Source organism: Pristis pectinata, chromosome 3 (genome assembly GCF_009764475.1).
Source record: "Pristis pectinata isolate sPriPec2 chromosome 3, sPriPec2.1.pri, whole genome shotgun sequence".
Classification (NCBI taxonomy): Eukaryota; Metazoa; Chordata; class Chondrichthyes; order Rhinopristiformes; family Pristidae; genus Pristis; species Pristis pectinata.
Window position 1 is genome coordinate 31,164,603 of NC_067407.1, and position 12,673 is coordinate 31,177,275.

Sequence of the window (12,673 nt, forward strand, 5' to 3'; positions counted from 1 at the left end):
ACCACATTTATTTTGTAAATTTATCGCATTGTGTGAAGTATAACAACCAGTCAGTAATTGTGAAGTCTACATCCTGAGAATGTTGAAGACTTCACCTCAGTTAAGTGTTTGTGAGAATTTTAGTTTAATACCTGATTCACCTGCTAATATTTTTTTCACACGTATTTGATGACATTTCTTCTATGTTGTGGAATTATGGAGAGCAGTTTGGAATGCAAGACTACGATTGATTAACTCCTTTCCAACAATGTAGTTCATAACCTTCCTCTGCCCTATGTTACTCAGTGCAGAGGCTCCATTTCCCAGATCACTCCTAACAATAAGCAGGAATGTGCTGACAGCTTGCCAGCAGTTCCACAGGCAATTGCTGGCTGGTTGCAGAACACACGGTGAATTCTGGATCTCCATGCCAGTGCACTTACAATTGAGTCAGGGGGCATTTCATAAGTTGCTGGGCTGACGGGCCAGACACACTTTGTATCTGATCCTGAGCTCTGTGCCAACCATTGCTGGAATATCAGACATGGTCCTATTCATTTGAATGGGATCACTAACCTTCATTAGGAAGGTTTCATTTTCTTTATTTTGGTATATATTTAAGTTTTCAGTTAATTGATGGCAATTTAGTGTGTTCTATTTTAATTTAAAATAATTTGTAATTTTTAAAAATTACGTTTTTCAATTGGTTTCAAGTATTTGATCATTAGACACAGTTGGAAACCCCAACAGCATAATTTGTCAGAAGGCCACCAGGCTGCTTCCTGGATGGGACCTCGGGTTGTGCTGTCTGTGACTTAGTTCACATTCATGGACTGATCCACTATGACAAGGCAGCAAAGTCATGTTGACCATTGGCTGGTGTGGGGACAGCTGCAAGGATATAGAAGCTTTAAGAGAGGGTGCAGAGGAGATTTACCAGGATGTTGCCTGGATTGGAGAGCATGTCTTATGAGGATAGGTTGAGTGAGCTAGGGCTTTTCTGTTTGGAGAGAAGGAGGATGAGAGGTGACTTGATAGAGGTGGACAAGATGATAAGAGGCATAGATCGAGTGGACAGAGACATTTTCCCAGGGCAACAATGGCTAACACGAGGGGGCATAATTTTAAGGTGATTGGAGGAAGATATAAGGGGGATGTCAGGGGTAAGTTTTTTTACACAGAGAGTGGTGGGTGCCTGGAACACACTGCCAGCAGAGGCTGTGGGGGCAGATACATTAGGGACATTTAAGAGGCTCTTAGATACATGAATGATAGAGAAATGGGGGGTTATGTGGGAGGGAAGGGTTAGATGGATCTTAGAGCAGGATAAAATGTCGGCACAACATTGTGGTCCGAAGGGCCTGTACTGTGCTGTAATGTTTTATGTTCTAAGGCTTGGGCTGGGTCCAGTGCAATCTGATCCATTGCAGTTTGGTATCATGATTTGCTTATATTGCACACATCAGATATGGCTTGAAATTTTTTATTTGATTCAGGATCTGCAGCTTATTGAGGAAATATACTCTACATGTATGATTGGAAAAATGTTTTCTAATTTCCATGCTTAGACCCCCTGGTCTGATTTTAAGATTATGTGCCCACTGTTTCAGTATGTGATTGAAACATGTTTTTGTTTGTAGTGAAACATAATAACAGATGGAATTTAACTCAGACAAGTGTGACATGCTGCATTTTGGGAAGTTGAACCAGGGCAGGATATACAAAGTGAATGACAGGATCCTGGGAGTGTTGTAGAACAGAGAGACCTAGGGATACAAGTGTATAGTTCCCTGAAAGTGGTGACACAGGTAGACAGGGTGCTGAAGAAGGTGTATGGTATGCTTGCCATTGTCATTCAGGGTATTGAGTACAAGAGTTGAGACGGCATGTTACAGCTGTACAAAATGTTGGTGAGATCACACTTGGAGTATTGTGTACAGTTCTGGTCACCATCCCATAGGAAGGATGTAATTAAGCTACAAAGGATGCAGAAAAGATTCACAAGGATGTTACCGGGACTGGAGGGCTTGAGTTATGATGAGAGACTGGATAGGCTGGGACCATTTACCCTGGAGCAAAGGAGGCTGAGGGGTGACCTTGGAGAGGTTTATAAAATCATGAGACGCATAGATAAGGTGGATGGTCATAGTCTTTTTCTCAGGGTAGGGGTGCCTAAAACTAGACAGTATAGGTTTAACGTGAGAGGGAAAGGTTTAAAGGAAATTTGAGGGGCACATTTTCACACAGAGGGTCATGGGTATATGGAACGAGCTGCTAGAGGAAGTCGTAGAGGCAGGAATAATTACAATATTTAAAAGACATTTGGACAGATACATGGATAGGAAAGGTTTAGAGGGATATAGGCTGAATGGGACTAGTTCAAGTAGGCATTTTAGTCAGCATGGACAAGTTGGGCTGAAGGGCCTGTTTCCGTATAACTCTCTGACTCTATGATAACAGCCATTTTCTGGGTCATTTTGCATCATTCCTGAAATTCAGCTGGGGCTTCCTGGAATGACTTGTTCTTTTGTGTCTGACACAGTGTCTGTGTTACTCATATGTAGGAAAAACTTCTCCAATTGTTTATTTCTAATGCTGTCATAGAATTACCCTGTAATCCCGTGACACCACCCCTTTTCCCTCTCCCTATGAAAAACATTGCCTTGCCAGCTCTTCATTACAGTTATCAATCTGGCTTTTAAGGGGAAGATCTGCCCCTTGTTTCCCTCCTTAATTATTAATGCAATTTTGTCTTGAATGTTTAGTCCATTGATATGCCATGTCATGTAGAGACATATTCAAGTAAAACTCCTTTTTATTCTCTTTTAACGTAGTGGTTAAACCACTCAATTAAAGTTAACCATCTCAGAAGACAATGTTCACACAGTGCAACCTGACGAAAGAGTAAGGTATATAGACAGACTTACTTATTTTACAAGCTTTATGTTGTTGTTGGTTACTATTCAGCAGATGCACGAGATTTTAAGTTTTGTCACTGGCCTGAATGCCTCTGGCTTAAGTCAAAAATGCATGGGGTAAATCCCATACTTGTATTAAAATCTTTACTGTGATGCAGTGTCAAAGACTGAACACAACGCTTCAGATAGGGTCTGGACTTGTGGTATCGTTATGATATATGTAAGAATGTTAAGTATAGATTCAACTCCAGTGGTTAGATTGTTAAGTAACATTTTCCAGTAATGAGTACAATGGGACCCACAGCTAAAGCTGAAAACCCAGGAGTGACACCTAAAATTACTGTTGATAGTTTAAAAAAAGGAAAGCCACAAATCAGAAAGGATAGCCAGCGTTGGCTGTGGGTTCTTTCTCACAATTGAACTTTAAAAGATAAAAACACTTATTAATGATTTTGAGCAAAAATGCATTATATTCAATTGTTATTTGATCAAGACCTTTATTTAAAGAAAATCCTATGAGTTTTAATTTCAAAGGCAAGGGTTTGTGCTTATCTGTGTTTGTGTACGTGCAGAGCTTGGCTTTTTCTAGAGAGTTCCCATAGTGACAGTCTCAGACAGCTTATGGCTCAACACAGCAGTGAATTCAGAAGAGCGTTATCATCAGGAAACAGATGCGAGAAAAACAGTAGATAAGGAAATTCAAAACTTGATCATATTACGAAAGTTATCTTACCAGAGGAGGTTGACACAACTCTGCTCTTTATTATTGATATCTATTGTAGAAAAATTGGTAATTGGGTTATAATTGTAACATGTACTTATATATAGTGAAAAGCTTTTGTTCGCATGCCATCCAGGCAGATCATTCCATACATAAATACATCAAGGCAGTACAAAAGGGAAAAAAAAACAAAATGCAGAGTATAGTGTTACAGAGAAAGTGCAGTGCAGGTAGACAAATAAGGTGCAAGGGCCATGATGAGGTAGATTGAGAGATCAAGAGATCACCTTTATCGTATAAGAGGTTGGTTCAAGAGTCTTATAACAGCATGATTGAAGCTGACCTTGAGCCCGGTGGTACATGTTGTCAAGCTTCTGTATCTTCTGCCCGATAGAAAGGGAGAGAAGAGAGAATGACTGGGGTTGGAGGGGTCCTTGATTATGTTGATTGCTTTCCCAAGGCAGTGAGAAATGTAGACAGAGTCAACGGAGGGGAGACTGATTGGAGGGGACACTGATTTTCCTGATAGACTGGGCTACTTTCACAACTCTCTTCAATTTCTTGCAGTCTTGGGCAGAGCAGTTGCCATGCCAAACTGTGATGCATCCGGATAGGATGCTTTCTATGGTGCATCTGTAAAAATTGGTGAGGGTCATCGGGGACATGCCAAATTTCCTTAGCCTTCTGAGGAAGCAGAGGTGCTGGTGAGCTTTCTTGACTATAGCATCTACATGGCTGGACCAGGACAAATTTTTGGTGATATTTACACCTAGGAACTTGAAGCTCTCAACCATCTCCACCCCAGCACCATTGATGCAGAAAATGATGTGTACTCCGCCCTGCTTCCTGAAGTCAATGACCAGCTCTTTTGTCTTGCCGATGTTGAGGGAGAGGTTGTTGTCATGACACCATGTCACTAGGCTCTCTATCTTCTTCCTGTACTCTCTTATAGTTGTTTGAAATTCAGCCCACTACAATGGTGTCACCTGCAGACTTGTAAATGGAGTTAGAGCAGAATCTGGCCACACAATTGTGAGTGGATAGGGAGTAAAGTAGGGGACTGAGGATGCAGCCTTGCAGGGCATCAGGGTTAAGGATAATTGGTTTGGAGGCATCACTCCTTATCCTTTCTGATTGCGATCTGTTGGTCAGGAAGTCAAAGATCCAGTTGCAGAAGGAGGTGCTAAGTCCCAGGTCTAGGTGTTTGGAGATAAGTTTGTTTGGAATTATGATATTGAAAGCAAAGCTATGGTCAATAAATAGGAGTCTGACATAGGTGTCTTTGTTATCTAGCTGTTCCAGAGTGAGTGTAAGGCCAGGAAGATGGCATCTGCTGTGGGCTGTTTCAGCAGTATGTGAATTGCGATGGGTTGAGTTATCTGGGAGGCTGGAGTTGATGTGTACCATAGGCAGTCTCTCGAAGCACGTCATAAAAATGGATGTCCGAGGCAGTGGGCAGTAGTCATTAAGGTACATTACCTTATTTTTTCTTTGGCATGAGGATGACAGTGGTCTTGTTAAAGCAGATACGAATCTCAGATTGGAGTGGCCAGCTGATCTGCACAGGATCTAAGGATATAACCGGGGACTCCATCTGGGCCAGTTGCTTTCTGTGGGTCCACTCTCAGGAAGTCTGATTTGACGTTTGTGATGGTGACCATGGCTACAGGTGCATTGGAGGGTGTCGGGGTGGGTGCCTTGAGCTCATCGGTGAGGGCTGCGTTGTAGCCAACGATACTGCCTGACTTCGTTTTGTAGCCGGTTATAGCATGCAAGCCTTGCCACGACTGACGGCTAGTCTGGGTCTCTAGTTTTTTATGGTATTGTCTCTTGGCATCCCTGATAGCTTTAAAAAGTCGTGCATAAATTTTCTGTACAGGTCAGGGTCACCTAACTTGAACACCTCAGACCCTGACTTCAGTAGAGTGTGGATCTCTCAGGTCAGGTCATCCACAGTTTCTGGTTGGGGAACATTCAGATTGACTTCTTTGATACACAGTCCTCTACACACTTGCCGATGAAGTCTGTGATGGCATACTCCTTTAGATTGATCACTGAGTCCTTAAATATGGACCACTGACTCAAAGCAGTTGTGTAAAAGCTCATCTGTTTCCTCAGACCAGCACTGTAACATAAAATTAGTGCCAATTATCAAGGTATTAGCTACGTAGACTGATCACCTTCACATCACATTGTTACTTCCATCCTGAAAATTAAACATTTTTAATGAGGTGTTGAGTAGCCACTTCAAAACAAAATTCCTCTAGAAGATGAGGCAACAGACAAATTTCCCATTGGTTGCTTTATGGTCAACATTTATTAACTTGGTCATTGTTCCTGAGAAATAAGACAATAATTGCTGTACTGTTAAGAGATTCTATGAATTTGGGACCTTAATTATAAAATATTATTAATAATTCTGCTTCTAAGATTTAAATGCAAGAAATAATTATTGCCTTGCTAATTACCTGTTGGACCTACATGCTAACCTTAAAGGATTCATGTACAAGGACATCAGTCCCTCTGAACATTAACCTTTTTCAATCTCTTATCATTTGAAAAATACTCTGCCTTTCTATTTTTTTTCTACCAAAGTGAATGACCTCATGTTTTCCTCATCACACCCATTAGTCATGTCCACATCCTTTTATTTGGCAGGTCTTTATCCACTTGAAGCCTCTCTGCATCCTCTTCTCAGCACAGCTTAATTACATCCTGCACTTTGGTCCACCTAAGAAGTGACTTTGAAAGAGCCTTTTGAATGCCTTTTGAATATTAGACCAGGAAACAATTTATTTTACGCATCTGTCCTGTGCAAGTCCACCCCCTCCTGATGGTTCATGACTCTACCTAAACCTGAGATGGCAAAGATTTTGCAGTGTCACAACTGCACCATGGTATTTAAGGCCCATGGTTCAACAAGGCCCAGACCTCACAAAGCTCAAGCAGACAAGAAGAGTATCAGCAAGGCCAACCACAGCTGATTTGAGTGCACTATTAAAATTTTCCTCCAGGTAAACCAATAGTCTGTGGAATGATTATGACAAACAGTATGATTTATTCAACAGTAGGTTGAGAAGAAAATCGCACCATCCTTTGATGTCTTTGATTTTCTGCTGTGAAATGCAGAATCTAGTAGAGAAGAATATGAAGCCTGTTGTTGTTAACAGTTAGGCCCCTGTGCTGACTTAGCTGGTAATTCTAATGTAGAACTTAACCACATAGACCAGGAATGGTCCAGGCTCATTTGATGATCTTAGTGAGAGTAGGTTGTTTGCTGGGGTCATGACTGTTCCCAGAAAATAAGTTATCTGGACTAGGCAATAGAAGGCATAAATGTAAAATCTGTAGTGGACACAAAAAAAAGGAATGTGATGGGAGCTTAAGGAATAGATTAAATTTAATGTCAGATGCATTTTAAGTGGAACCATAAAGAGAAAATACCATTCGTAGCGCAGACTTAAATACAAGAGGTTAATAAAGTTGTGAAAAGTGGGATTTTGGGTTTGATAAATAGGTCTATAGAATACAAAAGCAATGCAGCAATAGTAAACACATACAAATCATTGTTTAGACTATAGGTAGAATATTGTGTTCACTATTTTTAGGAAGGATATTTTTAAGAACATGAGAAATAGAAGTAGATCATTTGGCCCTCACTGGCTGTTCCACCATTCAATAAGATCATGGGTGATCTTTTACCTCATCTATATACCCCACCTCTATATCCTCTCCTATCTGGTGCTATTCAGCTCCCTTGTATGAAAATTTAGTGTCCTATAATATTTAAAAAAATAAATTTGGTGTCCCATCTATAGTTAATTAACAGTGTAACCAAAAATTTTAACTGTTAGCCCCCACAAGGCTCCACATTTCCAAAGACATACAGGTTAGGAAGTTGTGGGCATGCTTGTGTTGGCACCGGAAGCGTGGTGACACTTGCAGGCTGCCCCCAGAACACTCGACGCAAAAGATGCATTTCACTGTATGTTTCAATGTACATGTGACTAATAAAGATATCTAAAAAAAAACGTAATATCCTATCTCTTTGAAGATAAATTAATAATTCTTGAATTGAACCTCAGATTAGTTTGTTTTAGGTGAAGCATTTGCATGAACATACTGTAAATATAACTTATGAAGATATCCTACTTATTTGCCATAAAGGAATAACTTTTAGCATCCTTTGTGACATTAGGATGTCAAAAAGTCTTTTGCAGCCAATACAATAATTATAAAATTGTAATGTAGGAAGTTACTCTTTATACCATCAGAAATATAATTTTTGCTCTTTTGATGTTGGTTAATTCACTTTGCAACTCATGATAGATTGCATAATGATTAACGTTCCAAAGGAAGCGTTTGGCGAGTCATACTGGTGCTGTGTGAGAGCCATAAGAACGTGAGAATTAGGAGAAGGAGTAATCTATCTGACCCACCGAGCCAACTCTGCCCTTCATCATCATCATGGCTAATCTACTTAAGTTCCAATTACCTGCACTATCACCATATCCCTTCATTTCCTTAATATTCAGAAATCTATCAATCTCTATTTTAACCTAGTGACTGAGTTTCCTCTGCTCTATCCCTTATTCTGAGACTGTGAATCCTGGTCTAGATTCCTCAGCCAGCACAACGTTCTCCCTACATTCAACATGTTGAGCCCTGTAAGAATTTTGTAAGTTTCAATGACATCATCTCTCATTCTTCTAAATACAGGCCTAATTTACTTTCCTTGCAAACCTTCAATCCCAGGAACCAGTTGGCAATCCTTCTAGCAAGTTTTTTTTCATTAAGGAGACCAAAACCATACACAATAGTCCAGATGCCATCTCACCAAAGCCCTATGTAATCACAGTAAGACATCTTTACTATTGTATTCAAATCTTCTCATTCTAAAGGCCAACTTATTACTTGTCTTCCTAATTGTTTGTTCCACCTGCATGTTAGCTTTTAGTGACGTGTCTGAGAATATCAACATTTCCCAATCTATCATTATTTTAAAAAATATCCAGCATGTCCTGCTCCTCTGTCCTTTCCCCATAGCCCCTGATGTTCATAGAATCATAGAAAATCACAGCACAGACATGGGCCTTATGGCCCACCTTGTCTATGCTGACTGTGTTGCCTATCTGCGCTAATCCCATTCGCCAGCTACTCTACTCTACTCAATTCCTATCCAAGTACCTGTCCAAATGCTTTTTAAACATAATAGTATCTGACTCCACTACCTCCTCTGGCAGCACATTCCAGATATTTACCACCCTCTGCATGAAAAACTTACCACTCAGATCTCCTTTAAATTTCTTTCCTCTCACCTTAAACCTGTGCTCTTCAGTTCTAGATTTCCTTGTTGTGGGAAAATGATTTTGACAATCTATTCTATCTATGCCCCCAATAACTTTGTAAACGCAGCATATTCAATCGCTCCTTATAACTACAGCCCTTCCATTCCAGGCAGCATCCTGGTGAATCTCTTCTACACTCTCTTTATTGCTACCACAGCTCCCCAGTAGTATGGCGACCAGAACCAACATTTTATGCAACTCTTATTTTCAATGCCTCGGTCTGTGAAGGCAAGCATATTAAAAGCCTTTTCACTATTCTATCCACCTGTGTTGGTACTTTTAAGGAGCTATGGACTTTCATCAAGGTCTCTCTGTACATTAATGCTCCTAAGGTCCCTCCGTCTACTCTGTACATCCTAACAGAACTTGACCTCCAAAGCACATTACCTCATACTTGTCCAGATTAAATTCTATCTGCCATCATCCACCCAACTTTCCACTTGATCTATGTCCTGCCATATTTTTAAAAACAATTTGCTATCTACCACTCGACAATTTTCATGTTGTCTGCAAACTCACTAACAATCATACCCCTTAAATGCTCATCCAATATATATTACAAACAACAAAGGTCCTAGCATGGATCCCTGCAGTATACCACTTGTTACAGATTTCCAGTCAGAAAAACATCCTTCTGCCCTCTATCATCCAGCCAATTTTGGATCCAGTTTGTCAACACACCTCGGATCCCTTGTGCCTTAACATTCTGGACCAGCCTATTGTGCGGGACATTGTCAAAAGACTTATAAATTTCATATAAACAACATCTACTGCCCTGCCTTTACCAGTCTCTTTGGTTACCTTCGTGCTGACTCCTCCCAATCAGTCACTGCCTTTCCAAGTGAATGTAAATCCTGTCCCTCAGAATCTTCTCCAGCAACTTCCCTACCACTGATGTAATGTTCACCAGCTTGTAGTTTCCTGGCCTATCCCTGCTGCCCTTTTTGAACAAGGGGACAACATTAGCTAGCCTCTAGTCCTCTGGTACCTTACTCGTGTCCAACAAAGATGCAAATTCTCTGCCAGAGCCCCAGAAATCTCCTCCCTTGTTTCCCTTGGCATCCTGAGATAGATCCCATTTGGCCTTGGGGAATTATCCACCCTAACGTGCTCCAATATTTCCAGCGCTTCCTGCTTCCTGATACAGACATGCTCCAGAATATCAGCCCTCTTTTGACTCTCCAGCCTTTTTGTCACTCTCCATGGTGAATACTGCTAAGTTCTTTCCTATCAGATATTTACACAGCTCTTTTAGAATGCTACAATCAAATCTGCCTCCACTATACTCCTATCAGTGCATTCCAGATTTTAATGGTGTCATAAAGTCATACAGCACAGAAAACAGGCCTATCAGCCCTCCAAGTCCATAACGAGCATCTAGCACTCACCTACACTAATCACATTTTATTCAGCTATCAACTTGCCCCATATTTCACCAATCACCAACACACCAGTGGCTTTTTACAGCAGCCAATTAACCTACCAACCTGCACATCTTTGAGAGGTCAGAGAAAACCAGAGCTCGTGGAGGAGAGCTATATGGTCGACAGGGAGAACGTACAAACTCCATAGAGAGCACCAGAGGATTGAAGCCAGATTGCTGGAGCTGTGGGGCAACAGTCTATTAGCTGCACCACTGTGCCGTTCACTGTTAACAAAAATCTTCCCATACGTCACTTTTGGAAATGAAAGGTTCATCTGAGATTTAAATGCTGGACTGATTGGAATTAAATATTAAGAGTAATTCTCTGAATGTTTCAGATTCAAAATGGAACAACTCAGCCCCTTTATTTAGAAAGAGAAAGAAATACAATAGCACATTTGTTGATTCCTGCTTTTGGTCTTTGTGTTAAATATTGGCTTGTTGAACAGCCAATAAAATCTTATGACAAGGAAATAGGGTGTGGAGGACATGAGACACAAGATAAGACTTTTTGGAGAAAATTGGAGAAAATGTGACTTGTTTCATTAGTAAAACTGGTTTGATAAAGGTATTCAAAATTATGGCAGACAAATCAGGGGAAAAAATTCAGTCAATTCGCCTGTACCTTGGGGGGCTCTGGATATAAGAATATAAGCACAATGTCCCACTGGAAATGTTAGTGGAAGCAGATTCCATAAGCCATTTAACAATTAAATTGGACAAATATTTCAACATGAATATAAAAAGGAGGAAGGGAAGGGAAGCAGCTTTTTGAGAGAATTGGCACAGGTTCAGTGAGTCAAATGGTCTCAATCTGATTGTAAACTTTAATGTTGCCCCTTCTGAAGAAATGTAGTGTGTTACCTGCCAGATTATTTTCACACAAATAGTAGTTAAGTTTTCTTGTGATGATCAATTCCATCATTTTGCCAGTTACTGAGGGAGGACTAATATGTCTAATATTGCTGAGGTTAAATTTGTCTTTTTCATTTGGTTGTTTCAGAACTAATTAGATCTCCCTGTTTCCAGTGACTCTCTTGGTAACTGTTAACACCTGACAACTTTCTTTCCAATCTTCCTTTAGTATTTTTGGATAGATACTTCTAGCCCTTCTTGATCTGTCTGTTGTTAACTAGGCTAGGATTTGGTTTAGAATCATAGAATTGGGAAGAATAGAAACAGGTCATTTTGTCCAACTTGTCCTCGCTGACCAGTAGGCATCATTCCCTATTAATCCCATCAGCCAGCACTTGGTCCATAGCCTGCTATGCCTAAGCAATTCAAGTCCACCTCAACACATCTTAAATGCTGTCAATGACCCAGCTTCAATCACCCTCTCAGGCAGTGCATTCTGGGTACTTGCCACTCTCTGGGTGAAGCAGCTACCCCTCATATCCCCTCTAAATCGCTTCCCTATTATCCTAAACCTATGTCTTATGGTTTTATCTACCTCTCATATGGGGAAACATTTCCTGCAGTCTACTCTATCTATACCCCACATAATTTTATATGCCTCGGTCATGTCCCTTCTTAACCTCCTCTGCTCCAGGGAGAATAGATTTAGTTTCCGCAGTGTCTCTTCATAACTGAATTGCTCTATCCCAGGCAACATCCCGGTGAAACTCCTCTGCATCCTTTCCAGCGCTATCACCTCCTTCCTATAGTGTGGTGACAAAATTGCACGTAGTACTCCAGCTGAGGTCTGACCAAATGTTTTATAAAGTTGGTGCATAATCTCCTACTTCTGTGTTCAATGCCCCAATTAATGAAGGCCAGTATCCTATGTGCCTTCTTAACCACTTTCAAGGATCTGCATTACCACTTTCAAGGATCTATGGACTTGTACTCCAAGGTCCCTCTGTTCCTCAATACTCCCTAAGACCCTACCACTCACAGCACTTGGTCCATAGCCTGCTATGCCTCAGCAATTCAAGTCCACCTTAACGCATCTTAAATGTTGTCAACGACCCAGCTTCAATCACCCTCTCAGGCAGTGCATTCTGGGTACTAGCCTCGTTAGTGCTCCCAACATGCATCACCTCAAATTTGTCTGGATTAAACTCCATCTACCATTTTTCAGCCCATTTCTCCAAAGCATCAATATCCATTTGCAACCTAAAATTACCTTCCACACTATCAACAACTCTGCCAATCTTTGTGTTATCCACGAAATTACTGATTTCATCCGCAAACTTACTGATGCTGATGTAAAAATCCATAATTCTGTATAAATGATTTTTATTATTGTTTGGGGACAAGTTGGTGTTTTTTTTCTCCCATAAAT

The 12,673-nt window shown here is 40.7% G+C and overlaps 1 protein-coding gene across 1 annotated transcript in view; it reads left to right on the plus strand.

Annotated features, from left to right (window-relative positions):
• LOC127568353 (ras-related protein Rab-3C-like) overlaps positions 1 to 12,673 on the plus strand; it is a 102,475-nt gene that overhangs the window by 64,296 nt on the left and 25,506 nt on the right. The window lies entirely within an intron of this gene.